The sequence below is a fragment of the Podarcis bocagei genome (genome assembly GCF_964188305.1).
Source record: "Podarcis bocagei genome assembly, chromosome: 16".
Taxonomy (NCBI): Eukaryota; Metazoa; Chordata; class Lepidosauria; order Squamata; family Lacertidae; genus Podarcis; species Podarcis bocagei.
In genome coordinates, this window is record NC_138142.1 from 17575583 (window position 1) to 17598255 (window position 22673).

At 47.3% G+C, this 22673-nt stretch overlaps 1 long non-coding RNA gene across 1 annotated transcript in view; it reads right to left on the reverse strand.

Annotated features, from left to right (window-relative positions):
* Positions 1-20863, reverse strand: part of LOC308576115 — a 46055-nt gene extending 25192 nt beyond the window's left edge. Inside the window, exon 1 of the long non-coding RNA XR_014003101.1 lies at positions 20830-20863. This is a non-coding gene — a long non-coding RNA (uncharacterized lncRNA). The remainder of the gene's footprint in view (positions 1-20829) is intronic.
* Positions 20864-22673: the final 1810 nt, after the last annotated feature.

Sequence of the window (22673 nt, forward strand, 5' to 3'; positions counted from 1 at the left end):
TTGTTGCGCTAGGGTGAGACAAAGCGCTTCAACCCACTTTAAATGCGCAACCCTGAAGTTCTGGTATGCGCTGGATTCCCTCCTGTGAAATACGGACAGTCCCTCGGATGCTATTGCCAGCTCTCATACAAAGGCGCTGTTGACATGCAGCCATCCAAATCGCGTTCCAGGGTTTTCTTCTCTCTCCTCTGATTACCCCTCTGACAGATAAGGAGAACAAGCTGTTCTTTTCCTCTTCGCCTTTTGCGGAAAGGTAACATCACGCGGCCTTGCCTGCTCAACAGAAAACAATTCCTTCCCTTCTCTCTCCCGTTTCTCGCCGTACATTTCTCTCTGCTTCAGGAATGCCGGCCAAAGGGAGCAGTGCACACATGAACTCTTGAGGGCAGAGGTGTGCGGGAGAGGAACTCTTGCACGATTTCCCAGCGAGATCTAACAAGTGGTTCAAGTGCCCCAGACTTGAAGGCTGGTTTAAAGTTTAGGGCCCACCTTATTGTCTTCCAAAGCAACTACAGTGGTACCTCAGGTTAAGTACTCTTAACCTGAAACTGTTCTTAACCTGAAGCACCACTTTATCTAAAGGGGCCTCCTGCAGCTGCTGTGCCGCCGCTGCACGATTTCTGTTCTCATCTTGAAGCAAAGTTCTTAACCCGAGGTAATATTTCTGGGTTAGCGGAGTCTGTAACCTGAAGCATATGTAACCCGAGGTACCACTGTACTCTATTCCAAACTGAAAAATGGAAAGTGTAATACTGGTGGTCAACAAAAGAGGTTTAAAGACTCTCTCAAGGCAAATCTAAAAAAATGCAGTATAAACATCGACAACTGGGAAACACTGGCTTGCGAGTGCTCCAATTGGAGAACAGCCTTTACCAAAGGTGTGATGGACTTTGAAGACGCTTGAACTCAGGGCGCAAGGGAGAAATGTGCTAAGAGGAAGCACGCTTGGCAAATCCACATTGTGATCAACTCCCACCCGGAAACCAATGTCCCCACTGAGGAAGGACGTGTGGATCCAGAATTGGCCTCCACAGTCATTTACAGATTCATTGTTAAAACTGTGTTTATGGAAGACAATCTTACTCGGCTACGAGTGATCGCCAAAGAAGAAGACTGTACAGGGGCACCTGATGTCGGCTGTGCCAAGATAAGCAACGTTGGGCTCACACTTATCTGCAGCAGCAAAGCGCCAGCGAGAATGAAGAGGGTACGGGTGGGTGCAATTCTTTGGGAATGAAGAGGAACTGGGAAGCCTGAAGAAGACCTTGAACGGACTGCTAGTATTTGAAGCTGATACTATAACTACCACCAGCTTCAGCTACTATAGCATGATGGGAGTTGTAATCCAAAACACCTGGAGGGTTCCAGCTGGAGAAGCCTGTCTTATGCTTTTTAATTCTTTGTAAATTGCCACAGATAAAGAGATGTGTGTATCACATGATTTTAAACATCTCTTTTTTTTCCACAGCAAGGTGCTACTAACATGCCAGTAACTTTATGTTCTCCTCGAATTGTTTCCATCCCAGTTAGTCATTATAAAAACTTGGCCACTGAAAACCAGTGCCTGTGTTTGTTTTCTCCCTCCCAGTAGCCCTTTCCTTTTATGCTGTGCCTTTTAGATTACAAGCAGGAACTGACTTTTAACTCTGTTCCTTGGAAGTCTTTGTAAGCTAAAAAGCAAAGTACACCAAGTTTTTAACTCTTTAAAGATTTTCTTATATGGCTTTAAACTGCTTTGATATATATATTTTTATGATATAGCGGCAAATAAATATTTTTTAAAATAAATGAAAGCAAATGCTTTTAATAAATTATAAAATAAAAACAAACGTATACACACAAACATACACACACACATATTTTCCAGTTTTAAAAATTATATCATGAAATGTAACATTTTATCAATATAAAGGTAAAGGTACCCCTGCCCGTACGGGCCAGTCGTGACCGACTCTGGGGTTGTGCGCTCATCTCGCTTAAGAGGCCGGGAGCCAGCGCTGTCCAGAGACACTTCCGGGTCACGTGGCCAGCGTGACGAAGCTGCTCTGGCGAGCCAGCACCAGCGCAGCGCACGGAAACGCTGTTTACCTTCCCGCCAGACCAATACCTATTTATCTACTTGCACTTACGGGTGCTTTTGAACTGCTAGGTGGGCAGGAGCTGGGACCGAACGATGGGAGCTCACCCCGCCGCCGGGATTCGAACCGCCGACCATACGATCGGCAAGTCCTAGGCACTGAGGTTTTACCCACAGCGCCACCCGCGTCCCTCTTTATCAATATATGTACATTTTAAAAAATATTTATTTTTATATATCTGTTTTTAGAAAGAAATATACATATCATTATTTAAGTTGCAATTGCATATCTGGTAAATTTCTGCGCTTGCAGGAGTGTATGCTAACTTTTTTCTCAAACACACACACACATAAGTGTGTGTGTGTCAATGGATCTTTCGTGCACAGAACAACCAATTCTCTTTCATGCACCTGGGTGCAGCCACGGAAAAGCTCTTGTTTCCAGAGCAGAGTTTATTTATAGTCCTCCTGGCCTCCTTGTGAATGTGAAAAGGAGGAAGGGCCTCTTCCTCCCTCATCCCAACAGCCCCTCTTCCCTGAGGGCTCCTTTCATGTGGAAATTGGAGAGTCTAGCTAGCCCCACCAGGGTCAGAGGAGAAGGGCTCGACTCAATTACTCCCAGAGAAAGAAGCAGGCAGGAGGCTTTCTCAGGCTAAGCGGGACTCTGGCTTTTTGTGGATGGGCGAGGCAGGCACTTCTCCTGTCCCCCATTTGTGTCAAGAATTGGGATCCCTGCGGGGTATTCTTCTGAACTCTCTTCTACCATAGACATGGCAGATGGAGACGGGCCAGCAAAATATCCTCTAAACATCTGAGAGCTGAAACACCCCCATTAAAAGTGGAGGCAGTTTCCCACCCAAAAAGGCAAAAATATAAGGTGCCCCCATCTACAGAGGAACCCATATCATGCAGGGAGGCAGCAGGAATACGCCTTTGAGGGAGCGATGGAAGACACCTCCCAGAACAACCACAGAGGCTAGTTACCTCTGCTCAGTTGAGGCTGGCAGGAAGGAAGGAGGCCAGGCTTGAGCATGCAGAGACACAACAAGCACCTTACTCTCTGGATAGGTAGATTAGGCTCACAGGAACATTTGATTGTGTGTTTCAGGCTTGTGTGGCCTACTTTGTTCTTTAACTAGAGCCCCCAAGTCCACCAACCCGGGGCTGGTGCAAAGGACACAGGAATTCTGAGCTCAGGGATTGGTTTGGAGTGCCAATACTGAATGGAGCTTGCTTAACGCTCAAACCAAGCTGTCTTCATTTCAGCAATATCATTAAGGCAGGAGGAGTCGGCCACTGAGAGAAAAGGATTCTAGGCTAGATGGGCCATTGCCTGATCCAGCAGGCTATTGGGTTGTTGCTGTTGCTGCTAAACCATTGTGGCAGCTTCAGAAATGCCCTCTGACCTACAGCAAATCACTCAGGAGATGTACCCGTACATCCAGTTCTGCTTTCTCTTCACCCTGGCTTGATTTTTTCCACTTCATGTGGAGTGCCAGCTGCTCTGTCGTGGCACGTGGCTTGGGACTTGGTGTCCCCCTCCGGAACGTCAAATCAAAATCCACCAAACCAATCCTCTCTTTTTTTAAAATTGCGCTTTCACGATGACTTGTACTCGCGATGGTGTCAGGGTGGTTATACGCGGTTATATGTTTTGGGGTGGACAAACCGCTTCGTTGGCAGCAGATGCGTCTCTTGCAGTTCCCTGCTGAAATCCTGTCACTTTTTATACCACAAATGTCCTGGGTTGTTGCTCTTTTGGCCCGTTTTCGGTGCTGCAGTGCAAGAATTGACCCTGCAGGTGGCAATGATGCAATAATGTTGGGGAAACATCGCATAGCTGCTAATAAAGCTGTGTGGACAGTCCAGTTTAAATCCACCACCAATGCTGTGTTGTTTTGTCACTGCTACGTTGCAGTTGAGAGCCACTGTTGTAGTAGGTGAGCTAAGATTTTTTTTTTTAATACAGTAATATTATAACTTAATACAAGTTGTATTCATTCATTATTATTATTATTGCTTGCTAGCCGCCCTTAGCCTGGCCTTGGCTGGGGAGGGTGGGGTATAAATAAAAATTATTAGTATTATTATTACTACAAAAATGCAAATTGAATGAGCAGAATATGGTGTCCTCTCTTAAAAGTAATTATTCGCTCTTATCACCCACAAAGGACAATAGCTCCTCCCAGCTCTCACCTGGGAACTTTCCTTTCCCCTCCCAGCCTCTCACCCTGGGAGTCCCACATTTCCCAGGGTCCTCCATTGATTATCACCCGCATGATGAGTATACATATTCTAGACCTTAACATAAAGGCCCCAGGCATAGGACTCCAAAGAAAGAAGAAAAAGAAGAAGAACAAAGGAGAGCAACAGAAGAAAGGGAAAATAGAAAGAAAGAAAAAAAGGAGAGAGAGCGGGAGAGAAAAGATAAAATACAAAAGAAAAAGAAACATTAGGAAAAGATACCAAAAAAGAAAACTTCTGATTTTCCATCTGCAGGTTACATTTAAAAAAGAATACTGTATTTTTTGCTCTATAAGACTTACTTTTTCCCTCCTAAAAAGTAAGGGGAAATGTGTGTGCGTCTTATGGAGCGAATGCAAGCTGCGCAGCTATCACAGAAGCCAGAACAGCAAGAGGGATTGCTGCTTTCACTGCGCAGCGATCCCTCTTGCTGTTCTGGCTTCTGAGATTCAGAATATTTTTTTTCTTGTTTTCCTCCTCCAAAAACTAGGTGGGTCTTGTGGTCTGGTGCGTCTTATAGAGCGAAAAATACGGTAGATGGTTAATTTAAAACATTCAGCCCATGCTAACATCCATCTTTTCTACCTTCGGTTAAACAATATTTCTTTTAATTCAGGTCTCTGAGATTCACCCCCCCCCCCGCAACAAAGAGCAACTGTGGTGCAGTGGTTAGAGCGTTGGACTAGGAGACCAGGGTTCAAATCTCCACTCAGCCATGAAGCTTATTGGGTGTGACCTCAGGGGCCGGTCACTCACAGCCTAACCTACCTCACAGGGTTGTTGTAAGGATAAAATGAGAAGTCTTTAACCCACCTTGGAGGACAGACAGGATAGGAATGTAATAAAGGATAGAAATAATAAAAATGTTCCAGAATACACCTGCCAGCCGCTCCCCTCCCCGCGTCTGGAAGGGCTCGAAGATTAAATCTTCAAAATATTTTGTTTATTGTTCCATTTATATCCCACTTTCCCTCTGAGGACCTCAAGAAATGGTTCTCCTCTGTATTTCATCCTCACCAGAGCCCTATGAGGTAGGTTAGGCTAAGAGGCCCAAGGTCCCCCAGTGAGCTTCATGGCTCGGTGGTGATTTGAACCCTGGTCTCTCAGGTCTCTGGGACGCGGGTGGCACTGTGGGTTAAACCACAGAGCCTAGGACTTGCCAATCAGAAGGTTGGCAGTTCAAATTGCACAACGGGGTGAGCTCCCGTTCCTCGGTCCCTGCTCCTGCCAACCTAGCAGTTCGAAAGCACGTCAAAGTACAAGTAGATAAATAGGTACCGCTCTGGCGGGAAGGTAAACGGCGTTTCCGTGCGCTGCTCTGGTTCGCTAGAAGCGGCTTAGTCATGCTGGCCACATGACCCGGAAGTTGTACGCCGGTTCCCTTGGCCAGTAAAGCGAGATGAGCACCGCAACCCCAGAGTCAGTCACGACTGGACCTAATGGTCAGGGGTCCCTTTACCTTTACCTCTCAGGTTCTAGTCTGACCCTCTAACCACTCTGTCACACTGTTCCACGGACAGGGGTGAGGTTGCAAGCCTCACAATGCCTCCCTTTTCAGTCTTGGGTTGCCGGTGCTCCTGGAAGCAGCTCTCCTCTTTAGAAGAAGGAAACAAGCTAAGCTGGTTCAAGTGCTGTTCCTAATTGGTGTCCTCGTTAGGGGCAGTAATTAGTGCAGGCTCTGGCCAAGTGCTCACCATGTCCCAGGCTTACACTGAGAAAGGCCTGACCTTCCCGTAAACCCCCTTCTTGCGTTAATGCCCAACCAGATTCCTCTTGGAAGACTCCCCCAAGTCCCATTTGCTGCATCTCAACAACAAGGATACAGTGGTACCTCAGGATAAATATTTAATTTGTTCCAGAGGTCCGTTCTTAACCTGAAACTGTTCTTAACCTGAAGCACCACTTTAGCTAATGGGACCTTCCGCTGCTGCCGCGCTGCTGGAGCCTGATTTCTGTTCTTAACCTGAAGCAAAGTTCTTAACCTGAAGCACTATTTCTGGGTTAGCGGAGTATGTAACCTAAAGCGTATGTAACCTGAGGTACCACTGTATTGTGGAAGGTGCAGGAAAAGGGTGTCTGTTCTCTGGGAGGAAAAGCTGAAACGTCGTTTGCTTCCCAGTTCAGAAAAAAAGGGTGCTGGAGTGGATGTAAAACCAAGGTTTATAAAATGATGCACAGTGTGTGGAATGTCGATAGATGGGGAGAAAACCCCCTCATTGCGCTAGAACTGGTCGACATACAGTGGTACCTCGGGTTACAGACGCTTCAGGTTACAGACGCTTCAGGTTACAGACTCCGCTAACCCAGAAATAGTACCTCAGGTTAAGAACTTTGCTTCAGGATGAGAACAGAAATTGCGTGACGGTGGCACAGCGACAGCGGGAGGCCCCATTAGCTAAAGTGGAACCTCAGGTTAAGAACAGTTTCAGGTTAAGAACAGACCTCCAGAACGAATTAAGTACTTAACCCGAGGTACCACTGTAATATTAACAGCAGATGAGCCATTCCACAGTCCATTTTACTACTTCCCCACCCCCGAAGATGCAGTGGTCTTTACATCATCTAGATCTCTGACTGTATGCAGTGGTACCTCGGGTTACATACGCTTCAGGTTACAGACGCTTCAGGTTACAGACTCCGCTAACCCAGAAATAGTACCTCGGGTTAAGAACTTTGCTTCAGGATGAGAACAGAAACTGCGTGGCGGCGGCACAGCGAAAGCGGGAGGCCCCATTAGCTAAAGTGGTACCTCAGGTCTAAGAACAGTTTCAGGTTAAGAACGGACCTTCAGAACGAATTAAGTTCTTAACCTGAGGTACCACTGTACAGTGAAGCTGCTCAGGAGAGATAAAGGGGGAAATCGTTCTTCAAAGTTAACCTACAGAACTCACTCCCACAGGAGGCAGTGACCATCCAAGTCTCCTCTTCTCCAGGCTAAACATACCCAATCCCAGCTGATGGGAGTTGTAGTCCAAAACTTTTGGAGGGCAGGAGCTTGATGCAGGCTGTGCTATGGGCTGTTCTCTGGTGCTCTAGACTGTGCCTGGGCCAAATTGCCTCCCACCATCCAGATTGTGATGCTCATCGTGTAATCTCACAAAAGCCCTGCACCTGATTTTGGATCCGCTGAGCTGCCGGCAAGCACCCTTTCCCTGGACAGCTAAAATCTGCCTCTCCTCACATGTTTAATGCTGGCAGAGGGAAATCCATCTCTGCAGTCCCGCTCCCTCCCCGCAACCACCCTGAATAATTCATCAAGAGCATAATTGTTAGGTCCGTCCGAGAACCAGTTCCTCTCCTCTTTCTCTCTGTTTCCTTCCTTTCTTCAGCCCGACAGCCTTTCAGGGGTAAAGTTTTTAATTACAGCTCAGGGAGGCTTCTCCGCCAGACAGCAGGGGCCTTGATGCCGGCTGCTGGGCCGCAGAGATGGCTATTTATACAACCCGAATTAATCAGGTGCAACATTTCAGCTGGGAAGAATAAGGGAGGGCTATTTGGTTTCCCATTTGTATGTGTGTGTGTCTGAAACAAGCTGCACTGGATTTTCAGTGTAGCAGAAGAAAAAGCAGGTGACTGCGCTATGGGGCCAGTCTGGGAACGTGGGGAAAGCCAAGAGAGAAGCCACAGTGGGGAGAGACATGATTGACTAAGGGTCAAAGGATAGTGCAGAGCTGCGGAAGGCTCAGAAAAGGGCACTGATCTGTGAAACTGTCCCTGTTACAGATGCCACATACTGTAATACCTATTCGGCATTTGCAAGAAATAAATATGTTAGAGTGACAGTGCTTAAACTTTGGAACCATTGACGTCAGGCTGGTTTCTTCACTGTACAGTGGTACCTCAGGTTACATACACTTCAGGTTACAGACTCCGCTAACCCAGAAATAGTACCTTGGGTTAAGAACTTTGCTTCAGGATGAGAACAGAAATCGTGCTCCCGCGGCACGGCAGCAGCAGGAGGCCCCATTAGCTAAAGTGGTGCTTCAGGTTAAGAACAGTTTCAGGTTAAGAACGGACCTCTGGAATGAATTAAATACGCAACCAGAGGTACCACTGTACTCTTTCGGACACCTGCTAAAAATCTAGAATTATAGAATGATTGGAAGGGACCCTGAGAATCATCTAGTCCAGCCCCCTGCAATGCAGAAATATTCAGCTGTCCCATACAGGGATCGAACCTGCAACCTTGCTGTTATCAGCACCACACCCTAACCAAATGAGCTATTAAGACCACCCAGGTGTTTAGAAAGTGGGTGTGAGTTTTGATCTATTGCTGTTTTAACTTTCTCATACCTTAAATTGTTGTTATTTTTTCTTATTGATAATTTTTTAAAATCTTTTTTGTAAACCGCTTGGAGTTTTTTTTTTTTTTAAATCATGCATTGTGTATATTTTATGAAGTACAATAAATAAAATCTCTAAGCAGGGCATGCAAGATACAACCCCGAAACCACAAACAAAAGGTCCATACATAGCATCAGCAAACGAGAAGAAACCTATAAAGCATTTAAGCAAAACATTGGGACCTAAATCCTGTGCTTTGAAGAAAAACCATAGTGACTCATGTTCAAACCCTAAACTGTGGCCTGTCGTAACTACTGCCCGTTGAAACAAGCCTACTTTGCAACCCGCAAGTTGAGTTTCTCTTGTCTCAAACAAGCCGTTGCCTTAAAAACTGACTTTTTGCTCGTCTGCAGTGTGTTCAGAGGGGGGAAGTGGAAGGGATGGAAGCAGGGAGAGTCTGCCTCTTGCCTTGTGGGGAGGGCAGGTCCCTGCTCTCAAAATAGGAAGATGTCAGATGAGGTTGGCCAGTTAGAGAAGCAATTAGCAGCTGCTGGTCGTATTTCCAGACAAGGCACCTGTAAAGCACTCTAAGCCTGTAAGCAGCAACCTATTAAACTGCTTTCACCTTGGCAACTCCTCCCTGGCTGCTGCATAGCCTCTTTGCTGAGCCCATGCAGTAATCTGCTTCTCACACGCCCAGGTTCGCCAGGCAGCCCGTAGCCGTCTCTCTGCATCCAGCGATCATAGCTTGGGTGGCGCTAGCAACTCCCAGGCGCTGGAGAGCCAGGGAAGGGGTGGTGGTGCTGGCAACCAAGCTACACTGGGGAACAGGTGCAGTTCAGAGGAAGAGCGTCTTGCCTTCCGTACAGAAAGTCCCAGATTCTATCCCTAACAACATATCCCGGTGGTACTGCAAGAAGTCTGAAATGCTGGAGCAGGGGTCCCCAAACTTTTTCAGCAGGGGCTGAACTTGTCAGGGGCTGGACTATATTTTTTTTGGGGGGGGGGAAATGAACAAATTCCTATGCCCCACAACTAACCCAGAGATGCATTTTAAATAAAAGCACACATTCTACTCATGTCAAAACGCCAGCAGGCCCCACAAATAACCCAGGGGTGCATTTTAAATAAAAGGACACGTTCTACTCATGTAAAAACATGCTGATTCCCGCACCGTCCGTGGGCTGGATTTAGAAGGCGATTGAACCAGATCCGACCCCCGGGCCTTAGGTTGCCTACCCATGGGCTGGAGGCCTGCTGCCACTCAGAGTAGAGGACACTGAGATATATGGACCAGTGATCTGGCTTGGTGTAAGGCTGTTTCCTACGATCCCATTTTTGAAGGAATGCAGCTTAGCGGGGTGTCTGCTTTGCATGCAGGAGAAGGTCCCAGATTCAATCTCTGGTTCAATCCCAGACCCTCCAAGTGTCCCTATTTTCAAGGGACATTCCCGGTTTCTGATTTGATCTTGGAATGTCCCGCTTTTCCTTAGGATATCCCTATTTTTTTCAGAGAAATGTTGGAGGGTATGGAGTTATGCAACCCCTGAGCCAAGGAGAGTCTAACGGAAGTCTAACGGAATCCGTTCAGGAAGGCCATTCAACTTCCAAAACGTTCAGAAACCAAGGCACGGCTTCTGATTGGCTGCAGGAAGCTCCTGCAGCCAATCGGAAGCCAGGTCAGCCATTCGGGTTCCAAAGAACATTTGCAAACCGGAACACTCACTGCCAGGTTTGCGACATTTGGGAGCCAAAACATTTGACTCGCAAGGCGTTCAGGATCCAAGGTACGACTGTACAACCTTTAGAAGACATCTGAGGGCAGCCCTGTTTAGGGAAGTTTTTTAATGTTAAATGCTTTATTATGTTTTTATATGTGTTGGAAGCCGGCATGCCATTGGGGACTGAACCTGCGACCTTCTGCATGCAAGGTTGGTGCTCTGCCCCTGAGCTACAGTTCTGCTTCCATTACCTTGTGCATCACATCACCTGGGACTGATGGGAATTATAGTTTCAAACATCTGGAGGGCCACCAGGCTGGCAAACGCTGGTCTCCACAGTCATAAGGTGAAGATTCTAGAGCAGGGGTCAGCAACGTGTGGCCCGTTGGCTGGAAGCGGCCCACGAAAACCATTTTACCGGCCCAGGAGCCACCCTCGAACCGAGCTGCCCGCTTGGCAAGTCCCCCACGCACTGCACTAAACCAGCGCAGCGCGGCACGGGGACTCACCAAGCGGCGCCAGAAATCACGCTTGCGCATGTCCAGACGCTGAAAATTGCTTCTGCTCAGGCATGATTTTTGGCCTATGGGCATGTGCAGAAGCAATTGTTGGTGCCACGGACATGCACAGACCTGATTTTCGGCATCGCGCTGTGCCAGTCCAGCCCACGGACAGTCTCCGTAGGAATGATCCGGCCCATGGCTGGTAAACCTTGCCAACCCCTGTTCTAGAGCCTTGGGGAGCTCAAAGGGTGCTGTAATTTTCATCTGGCCAATTCCCACCCCCACCCCCCACAGTGAAAGGTTTGGGACTTCATCATCTCCTTTAAGTCGTTTGCTTGGATTGCTGCCGAAGATTTCAACAAATTTGGGGCCTGGGCGAGAAGCTGAATTATTTATTATCAATTAGAACTTTTCAGGGTTTTTGACGTGGCGCTCAGAGCTCGTATTGTTTGGGACCTGCATTTAACGCTCCCGCAGATAAAAGAATGAAATTATCACTCGGGAAGCTTTTATTCCAAGCCGGCTCTGAGATACCTCCTTTGCATATTTGGCGAGATTTTCCAGCTACAATTCAGTGTGTTAATGCTACATCTTGTGGCAGGCTGTAGCGTTGGGAGGAATAAATTTAGAAACACAGACACGTTAAAATGCACCTGAAGACCATCCAGTCCTTCTGTGCCTCTTCGCAGATCAGGTTTGTGCTGATCTTGAAGCAGGATCGGTGGAGCAAAATGGGCTTCCAAATGCAACCTGGAAAAGACCTGAGTTTAAACTGGAAAAGACCTGTGTTTAAATATAACCTTTGCCCACAAGCCGGTAGGCAGGAGAGCAGGGAGCCTGACAGTAGGTGGCGCCAGAGAGCCAATGACAAGGGAGAGAATTCATTCTAGTTTCACCCCAGCTGAGTTCTTCAGGGGCAACACTGATACCTAAAGGAGGATGCTGACCGGCAGGGCCACCCTCTGGGCTGCATGTAAGTAGGAAGGCAGGCTGGTGGCAGCTGGCTCAGATTGGTGCAATCAGTGCCTCATTTGCCCTCTTGGATAATCTACGAGATCATATGCGCCTACTAGTCCGCTTCAGTTGGCAGAACCGCCCCTGTTACAGGTGCCACAGAATACCTGTTCTACATTTGTAGAAACTTGACATTTGGCAGCGTTACACATTGGAACTCCCTGCCTATTGATGTCAGTCAAGGCGCCTTCACTCTTTTCAGTGCCCACTAAAAACATCCTTCTTTAGAGAAGCCCACCCAGATGTTTAAAAAGTTGGTGTGGCTTTTAATCTCTTTTTAGTCTGTGGTTATTTTACCTTTCTGAAAGTTTTATATTATTGCTGTTAATTTTTCTTATTGATAATTTTATTGTTTCATCTATTTTGTAAACCGGTTTTTGAGGTTGGTTTGTTTTCCTACAGTTAAGTGGTGCATAAATTTTATGAAATAAATAGAATAGAATAGAATAGAATAGAATAGAATAGAATAGAATAGAATAGAATAATGGAGCAGCCTCTATTTCTAGGAAGCAAACTGCAGGTAAGGCAGTTGGGTGTAAACATATTGAAATGCAACTTCCAGAATCTAGTCGGAATCTTCTGCCTTACCTCCTGCACCAGCAATGCTAGTAGTTCCAGCTCTGTCTTTAACTGGAGCTGAGATTTCCCTTGGGCAACAGATGTTCAGGAACATCATCTTTCTTCTGAGCCCCCTGCCATTCTCTTCTGTTGCCACATGGCCTTTCCTGTCCATCCGTCCCCCCAACCTGGCTGTGTGCTGCAGGTATGCAGTGGAAAATAGGAACATACATCTGACATTAGATCCATATAGCATTGCATGCTGGACCCTCATCAAATCCGGAACCAGTTTTGAGAGGGGCTTCAGTCCCACACTGGTTTCAACACACGCCCTTCTGCTGCCCAACTGTTGCAGCTTTTGGTCAAATAGAAGCTTCAGTGGTTTTTTAATTTTTTTTTATACTTTTCAGATTTATAGGTAAAGGTAAAGGGACCCCTGACCATTAGGTCCAGTCATGGCCGACTTTGGGGTTGTGGTGCTCACTTTACTGGCCGAGGGAGCTGGCGTACACCTTCCGGGTCATGTGGCCAGCATGACTAAGCCGCTTCTGGCGAACCAGAGCAGCGCCTTCCTGCTGGAGTGGTACCTATTTATCTACTTGCACTTTGACGTGCTTTTGAACCGTACTTGCCCCCAAATGGAAATTGTAATAACCTGCAGTTTCATAAGAGTATATATTTAAAAAAGATGAATAAATGAGCAAGTTAAGTTAATCTGGATATGCAGAATATATTAAAAATAAATTTAAGGAACCGCAGAAAGAGGGAGAAGGAAGTCATGTTTTGAAATGTTAAGATGATTGTAATAATTAGTGAAATGTATAAATCTGAAAGGGACGCGGGTGGCACTGTGGGTTAAACCACAGAGCCTAGGACTTGCCAATCAGAAGGTTGGCGGTTCAAATCCCCGCAACAGGTTGAGCTCCCGTTCCTCGGTCCCTGCTCCTGCCAACCTAGCAGTTCGAAAGCACAGCAAAGTGCAAGTAGATAAATAGGTACCGCTGCGCTCTGGTTTCTGTCAGGGTGTTGCATAGCGCCAGAAGCGGTTTAGTCATGCTGGTCCCGTGACCCACCCAGAAAGCTGTCTGTGGACAAACGCCAGCTCCCTCGGCCTAAAAGCGAGATGAGTGTCACAACCCCATAGTCTCCTTTGACTGGACTTAACCGTCCAGGGGTCCTGTATACCTGAAGGAGCGTCTCCACCCACATCATTCAGCCCAGACGCTGAGGTCCAGCTCCAAGTGCCTTCTGGCGGTTCCCTCATTGCGAGAAGTGAGGTTACAGGGAACCAGAGGGAGGGCCTTCTCGGTGGTGGCGCCCGCCTTATGGAACGCCCTCCCTTCAGATGTGAAGGGAGACATCTGAAAGCAGCCCTGTTTAGGGAAGATTTTAAATATTTAATGCTGTATTGTTTTTAACACTCGATTGGAAGCCACCCAGAGTGGCTGGGGAAACTCAGCCAGATGGGTGGGGTATAAATAATAAATTATTATTATTATTTACCTTTACATTTTATCATGGCTGGTGGTAGCCATCAATAACCACCTCCAGCCTTTCCTGGCAGCCTGACCCTCTTCCCCAAAGCCCACCTCCGATGCCACCATTGGCATATTTCGCCCCTGTTGCCAAGGCCTCCTTCCCCCCCCCCCCGGCAACTGCTGCTGGGCATGGCTGCCATTTTAAACCCAGGCGTTCTGCTCTCCCTTGGGTCAGCAAACAAGGGTCTGAGGTGTGGGTGCTTTTTTTGGGGGGGGGAATGGCTGCTCCTTTGTCTGCCCAGGGAAACGGACATTCCTTCGGGTCTGCAACTCTGGGAGGCCTGACTTGAGCACAGATGGGACTTGGGGAAGGGGGTGTGGAGAGGGGAAAAAACCCTTTTCCTCACCCGCCCCCGCCTTTCCAGGAGGTGACAAAGAAGTAAAAGGGCAGAGCCTGATATTTAATTTGGGTTGGGGAGGGAGGGAGGTGGGAAAACACACACGCACACCCCTCGTCCCAACTCCCCGCAAGGAGCCTTCCCTCCGAAAGGCCTCTGTTGTGTCACCAGCTCCACAAAGCGCCCGTGATAAATGAAAGGAACTGAGTCAGGGCAGAGAGGAGGGGTGGGAAGGGTCCCTTTCTCTTCTGGGTCTCTTTCCCAGCTCCTGTTTGCCTGCCTGTCTCACCCTGCTCCCATTGATCAGGCATGCAGAAACATTCCCCCTCCTGGGCGCCCATTGTCGACACCCGGTTGCCAGGCTGCGGCTGGCTTGAATAGTTCCACTAAGCCCGGCTTCTCCAAAAACCCTGGCCATCCGGTGCTCTGGGTACAGGGGGCGGGGGCGGTGTAGGGGGCAGACAGAGCCGGCCCTCCTTCCCCCTCCCTTCTTCCAGGCAGAGATGGCGTGGGACACCCCTGAGTCCAGCTGGAAGGCGGAGGAGCAGGGAGGCAGGCGAGCAATGACATCACGCCTCTCCACAATCCCTTGCTGGTCTGGGTCACACATGGGAATGTAAGAGGAGCTGACTGGATCAGGCCCATGGCCCACCTAGTCCAGCATCCACTCTCACAGTGGCCAACCCCCACTTGACTTTAGAATGTACATAAAGGTAAAGGTAAAGGTACCCCGACCGTTAGGTCCAGTCACGAATGACTCTGAGGTTGCGGCACTCATCTCGCTCTATAGGCCGAGGGAGCCGGCGTTTGTCCGCAGACAGCTTCCGGGTCATGTGGCCAGCATGACTAAGCCGCTTCTGGCGAGCCAGAGCAGCGCACGGAAACACCGTTTACCTTCCCGCCAGAGCGGTACCTATTTATCTACTTGCACCTTGACGTGCTTTTGAACTGCTAGGTGGGCCGGAGCTGGGACCGAACAACAGGCGCTCACCCTGTCACAGGGATTTGAACCGCCAACCTTCTGATCGGCAAGCCCTAGGCTCCGTAGTTTAGACCACAGCGTCACCCGTGTCCCTTTATAATGTATATAGAATCATAGAATTGTAGGGACCAATTAGAGTCATCTAGTACAACCCCTCTACACTCTTTTGCCTGACATGGGGCTCAAACCCACAACCCTGAGGTTAAGAGTCTCATGCTCTACTGGCTGAGCCGTAAGTTATGATGTATGCCGCTGCTGAAATATAGTACAGTCTTGGCTGGTATGGCTATGACCAGGTCTTTGACCCACTTTGCACGAACCTTATGCTTTACCAATAAAGGAGAAGAAGAGAAAGTCATCATTGTTTACTATCTGAACATTCTTTTTTTTTAATGAAGTTTTCTTAACACTTTTCACAATGCAATAAAAGACAAGCTAAATCTATACAAGGAATAATAAAAAGAAAAGAAAAGAAAAGAAAAGAAAAGGAGATAGGAGAATACAATATCCTCTTTCACAAATATATCTTAACTTTTGTCCCATGCAGAAAAAGATGTGTCCTCCTAGCTCTCACCTGAGAGCATCCTTCTCTTTGCCTAACCTTTTACCTGGAGAGATCTCACCTTCCTTGCTTCTCACACAGGGGCTTTCTGAACATTCTAAATTCAATTTGCCCATCCGGAAAACCATAAGAAACGTGATGTGTCTTGTGTTTCAGTATTTGATGTATGAATGCACCACAAATATATGGTTGCAATTTTTACCTTTTCTTAAATCGTTGTTTATTTAATGTTCAACTGTTTCATTTTCAACTGTTGTCATACTTTGATAAAAATTATATTAACACATTTAAAAAGTTGGCTCGCTATTGCATAGTTGCATAATTTTATTTAGTTTTTTTAATGTAAAAATAGCAGTGCACCCACAATTTCCTCTAAGCGCCCCTGAATTTGTACTGCCTCAGGTAAGGGAAGTTAGGGTTGCAATCTTAACTGCAGAAAGATCTTATTGATATTTATATCCCCGCTTTCCCCCAAGAAGATCAAGGTAGCTTACATGGCTGTCCCTGCTTTATCTGTACAACAGCCCTGTGAGGTAGGCTAGACTGGGAGACCGTGAGAAGCCAAAGGTCACCCACTGAGCTTCCCCGCAGACTGGGGATTTGAATCCTGGTCTCCTAGGCCTAACGCTCCAACCACTAAACTCTACTGGAATGTGCAAAGGAGGAGCGGGTGGAATCCAGTAGATCACACAAGACTGAAGCCAGTTCTCCCCTCTGTTAGTTTGGTCCACTGGGGAGTGGGGTGAAAATGCACAATTGGGAAATATACCTTTATTTGAGTCAACCACAGTGTTGCAAAACAGCAGGCAGCTGAGGAACTGAAACTGAAAAACAAGGAAGAGGTGATGATGTTCTGGTCCAGTGGAAAACAAACAAACCAGGAGAGGGCCCAGGAAGGCTCCCATTTGCTCTCCACTCTGAACTCAAAGGGTGATGAAAGTCCAGCACTCAGGTGATTAGCATAACAATCCTTACAGATCCAGCTTGGTCCTGAGCCCAGGGCTTGCTCAATCCAATTTCCACTCTATGCTCTTTCTTTAGAAGCCTAATTCCTGCCACCGGGATGTTTTTTTAAAAAAAAGAAAAACGGACCTTCTTAAAGAGACAGGCACCTTCTTGCTCCTCCCGCTTTGCTCACAACAAACACCTGCCGCTTTCCAGAAATAATAGTTGCGTCAGGCACATCATACCTTTAAAACACATCCGACGCACATTTCAAGCACACGACCTCCGCCAAGAAATCCCAGGGACTGTATGTAATTTTACTTGAGACAGTGGTTTAGAAGGTGAGTCACAAATCAGTGATATCATCACCATTGTCTCTAGTTTGTTAAGGGTGCTGGGAATTGTAGCGCTGTGAACTACAGTTCCCAGGACTCTTGGGGGGGGGATTCATGTGTTTTCAATGTGTGTGGATGTTCTTTCAACGTACGGTGTGTATCTGCTTAACTATCGGATAACGTAGCCTACCCTAACCCCACAAATCTTAAATATTATAATTGTTGTGGGGTTCATTATTTAATATATCTTCCACTATGGCGGTAAATTAATACACATGACACAGCCCTTCCCCTATGCACTTCATATCCTACATAATCTCAGCATTCCTTACAGGGTAGATAACGTGGTATGGTGCCCTCTGCTTTTAGGACTCCAGTTTCCATCAGCCCCAGCAAATATGGAAAATGGTGATGGATGATGAGATATGTAGTTCAGCACAATCTGGAGGGCCCATTCATTCCCTAAGGAAGAAGGTGAGCATGACATCATCGAACTAACTCATTAAAAGAGGATTGCACCAATTCAGGGAGGAAAAGGCTACCAATGGCTACTAGCCATTATTAACAGCTGGGGTAGCTCAGTGGTTAGAGCATGGACCTCTTAATCTCAGGGTTGTGGGTTCGAGCCCCATGTTGGGCAAAAGATTCCTGCATTGCAGGGGGTTGGACTAGATGACCCTTGGGGTCCCTTCCAACTCTACAATTCTATTATTCTATATACTGTGCCTCCTTGGCTGGAAGCAGTGATGCTTCTGGATACTGGTTGCTGGAAGTTGCAGGAGGGGAGAGTGCTGTTGCGCTCAGTCACTGCTTGTCGATTTCCCAGAAGAGGCTTCTTTTTTCTAATTTTTTAATCAAAATTAAAACAAGACATATTATCCAAAAACATATTATCCTTGTGTCCCCCCCATTTTTCCTCCCTCCCCCCACACTCCCACACAACCCCCCCACCCCCGACTTTCCTCATTTCCAGTCTTTGGTTTCTCCGAGACTGCTGTTTTTTGCATGTTACAAAGTTGTATAGATCCTCAAACTATTTAGCTGATTATTATCAATAAAAAGTTTGTGAATCTTTATTCAAAACCTGCCAGGGAGTCCAGTTCGCTTTGTTGCATCTTCAGATACTTTGTGAAGGGTTCCCATTCATCCTTAAAGTCACAGTTATCCTTGTCCCGTAGCTTATATGTCAGTTTTGCCAGTTCTGCATAGTCCGTCAATTTCTCTTGTCATGATTCTTTAGTTGGGGTTTCTTCAGTCTTCCATCCTTGCGCTACCAGAACTCTCGCGGCCGTTGTCGCATACATGAAGATGTTTTCCAGCTTTTTTGGCAGGTCTTTCCCTACAATCCCCAACACAAATGTCTCGGGTTTTAAAAAAAATGTCAAATGGAACATTTTCTTCAATTCATTGTGTATCATTTCCCAATTTTTTAAAATTACATTACAATCCCACCACATATGATAAAATGTCCCTTCCTTTTCCTTACACTTCCAACATATATTTGAACTAGTTTTGTACATTTCCCCTAACTGCACTGGTGTTGTGTACCATCTATAACCCAGAAGAGGCTTCTGATTGGCTACTGCGAGAATGGGATGCTGGACTAGATGGACCACTCAGTGGCCTGATCCAGCAGCTTCTTCTGACATTCCTAACTCTCCTTGAGCTCCATGTGGGCCATGTTGCCCAGAAATCATGGGCTACACAGAGCCCAGCAAAACTGGGTTGGTTGGGGAGTCTTAGGATAAGCAAGTCTTTGCTCTGGAGGGTGGGGGCAGAGAAAAGTACTGTTTGCAAAGAAAGTGTTAAGTGATGAGGTATGATGTCTTCAAAGCCAACAGTTCAAGCAAGGTAAACTTTAGACTCTCCAAGTTTTGTGCCTTTCCTTTTACTTCCTCTCTCAGTTAGCAAGGCTTGTTTCTGTTTTTGTTTGCTTGTTTGCTTGTTTTGGCCTGGACTCCCAGGCCTTTTGAGTGTACTAACTGGGGTTACCAATTCCTTCTCCCGCTCCACACACAGAGAGAGTTTTTGCCTTTTAAACAGCAGCAGGAGGTGCAGAGATTTAACAGCTGAGATGCTATCTCCCATAACTGGAACTTTATCTATGTTCACACTCCCGTTTAACTTTGCATCCAGGGTGCTCCCGACGCTGATTTGGGACACGTTGTGTGGGCAACCTTTTGCCACAATTTTATTTATTTATTTATTAAATTTATATCCCGCCCTTCCTCCCAAAAGAGCCCAGGGAGGCAAATGTAACACCCTAGAACTCGCGGACGTCCGCTGAAGCTGAATGTTGGAAGATTCAGGACCGATAACACAGAGGATTTATTGACACGGTGCAGAGTGAGTTAACCTATGGAACTCCCTCCCACAAGAGGCGATGGTGGCCACCAATTTGGATGGCTTTAAAAGAGGAGGAGAGGGCTGCCGATGGCTACTGGCCACAATAGCTCAGCTCTGCTATGGAGGAAGCAATGCTTCTGAACACAAGTTGCGGGAAGCCACCGCGGGGGACATTAATAGGGTGCTTGGGTGCTGCTTGCGGGTTCCCCAGTGCGAGGACAGGGTGCTGGGCTAGATGGGCCTGATCCAGCCACCTTCTCTTACTTTCTTATGTTAAATGTTGTAAACAAAATTCCTATCACATAAAACAATAAAAGCATATTGAAAACACTTCCAGGAAAGATGTGGATAGATCCTCATCTTCCCTGCCTTCTCTTACAAAATGCTTCTTTTTGATGTGTTCTCTCTCTCCTGCCCCAAACCAGCTTCAATCCCAATTGAGAAAAAGAAAGACTTTGCTGTGTTTTAAGCCAGTGTACCCAGCATTCATGTTCTGAGTAGCTAAAGCAGCACCAGTTACCAAGAAACCTTGGCAGCCCTCTCAGGCTGGCTCAAGGGAGGCAAAACAGTTTGATCTGAAGAAGATAGGAGGGGGGCTATTTGGTTTTTTTTTTTGGCAGCACAGATAGATAGACAAACAGGATTGGCCAGAAAAAGTCTGCAGGCAGAGCTTGTTGAGAAAGCCACGGTTTCAGGAACTGTTTCCAAAAGTTCACCACGGTGCAATGTGTGATTCTTAATCTTCTGGGGCGAGAGTTCAAGGAGGCCCAATCTCTTTGGGGGTTTGTGTGTGTTGGTGTGTGTGTGCCTTTAAGGAATCCGGCTTGGCTGTGCCCCCTCTCCTCCCCCACCTGAGAACCAATTAAAACTCCATGAATTCAAGTGGGGGGCTTTTGTCCTTGGCAGGGGCTGGCCTGACAAAAGACTTCTCCAGGCAGGGATGAAAGCTGTTATTCAGCAAGCTGGGGGTTTGTTCCCATTCAAATCACTTCCACTCCACTCTCCTTTTCTCGCTTGCTCTCCTCTGAGTTCCCAGGCCGGGCTCCCTGCCCGAATGGACCCCCCCCTCAAAAAAAACAAAAACAAAAAACCCCTGCCACCATCCCCCTGTGCTGAGTTTCTCTCTCCCCATCCCAAGTGGCCATATGCAAGCTTGGGGGATGGCCAGAAGTGGCAGGAGCCCCAGAGGCTGAGTTGGAAGCTGCCTTGCAAAACTTAAAGGCGGCTGGTTCTGGCCACACAAGGTGCCCATAAGGAGAGCAGCTGGATCAGGGCAGCACCTGGTATTCAGAAGCAGAGGCTGAGCCAAGCCAATGTAGACTTATCCTTCATGAAACTGTCCAATCTTCCATCGTTCCACCCCCATCGCTCAGCCCGGACACCAGGGTCCAGATCCGAGGGCCTTCTGGCAGTTCCCTCCCTGCAAGAAGTGAGGTTACAGGGAACCAGGCAGAGGGCCTTCTTGATAGTGGCTCCCGCCCTGTGGAATGCGCTCCTATCTGATGTCAAGGAAGTAAACAACTAACTGATTTTCAGATGACATCTGAAGGCAACCCTGTTTAGGGAAGTTTTTAATGTTGGATGTTTTATCATGTTTTTAATGCAGGTGGTACCTCTGGATGCGAACGGGATCCGTTCCGGAGCCCCGTTCGCAACCAGAAGCGAACGCAACCCGCGTCCCCGTGTGCGCGGGTCACGATTCGCCGCTTCTGTGCATGAGCGTGATGTCATTTTGACCGTCTGCGCATGCGTGAGTGGCAAAACCTGGAAGTAACACACTCTGTTACTTCTGAGTCACTGCAGCGTGCAACCCAAAAATACTTATCCCGAAGCTACTTCAACCCGAGATATGACTGTATTCTGTTGGGAACTGCCTAGAGTGGCTGTGGAAACCCAGCCAGATGGGCAGGGTATTAACAACAACAACAACATTTCCCCAGTAACCCTTGACTATTCTGCATGACCCTCCTCCATGTGTCATGGCTTTGTTTCCAGTTGGTGCACGTTCCGTAACTTCGTGCTGAAATCCTGTAACATTTGGCAGATCCAAGCCGCACATTTAAAGCGCATCTGGCACACATTTAAAGCACATGACTCCCCACCCCTGTAGAATCTGGGAACTGTAGTTCTCCCCACACGGTGCTACAACTCCCAGCATCCTTGACTATAGCCATCCAGGTGAGTGGCCATCACTGGCTTCTATGGGAGCCAGTTACCTAGTTTAGCTATGTACAGTGTGAAGCAGTCCTTTTTACCTGTCCTGAGTCTTCCAACATTCAGCTTCCTTGGATGTCCACATGTTCCATACCCTCCAACATTTCTCCGATGAAAATAGGAACGTCCTGTTCAATTATTATACTATTTATATCCCGCCCATCTGACTGGGTTGCCCCAGCCACTTTGGGCAGCTTCCAACATATATCAAAACATAACAGAATATTTTTATTTTTTTAAAAAAACTTCGCTATATGCGGCTGTCTTCAGATGGCTTAGTGAGGTCGGATAACTCCACACCCTTCAACATTTCTCTGATGAAAATAGGGATGTCTTAAGGAAAAGCAGGACATTACAGGATCAAATCAGAAACCAGGACAGCTGTAAATCTGGGGTTGTCCCTGGGAAATAGGGGCACTTGGAGTGTTTGATTTATGAAAGAGGGAGAAAAACCTTTATCTGCTTTCCTTATGCCATGCACAATTTCACAATATTCCACCATGCTGCCTGTTGCTCTCCTTCTCTCTAAACTAAAAAGTCCCGGAGGCTGCAACCTTCCCACAGAGGGAAGTTGCAGATCTTGGGCTGATTGGCAGTGGCCATTCTCATGTGCTTCAGGAGGGCTGAGCTGACACTCTCCTGCACCTGAGGGCTCCCTGGATAAGTCCTCGGTTTGAAGGGAACAGAAGCAAACTCTGTACTTGGGCATTTCCGCTATCCAAAGCGTAGCAGCCCCTTGTGGAACACATTGACCTTTGCCTCCTGTGTGCTTCCTTGAGGAGTGTGTGTGCGCGTGCTCATTGGTGTGTTATGTTTCTCATCAGTGGGACGAAATTGATGCCCCCAATCCCTTCCGTGTGGGGAAAAGGGCCTCCATCCCTACACAAATGCCAGTCCTTAAGAGGAGAGTTCCGGGTCTGACCTCAGGGAAAATTACATCTGGGACCCTGCTCCCCCAGATGCCAAGGAGGCCCCCTCCCCGACGGTTCCTCGAATCTGGAACTTTGCTCCC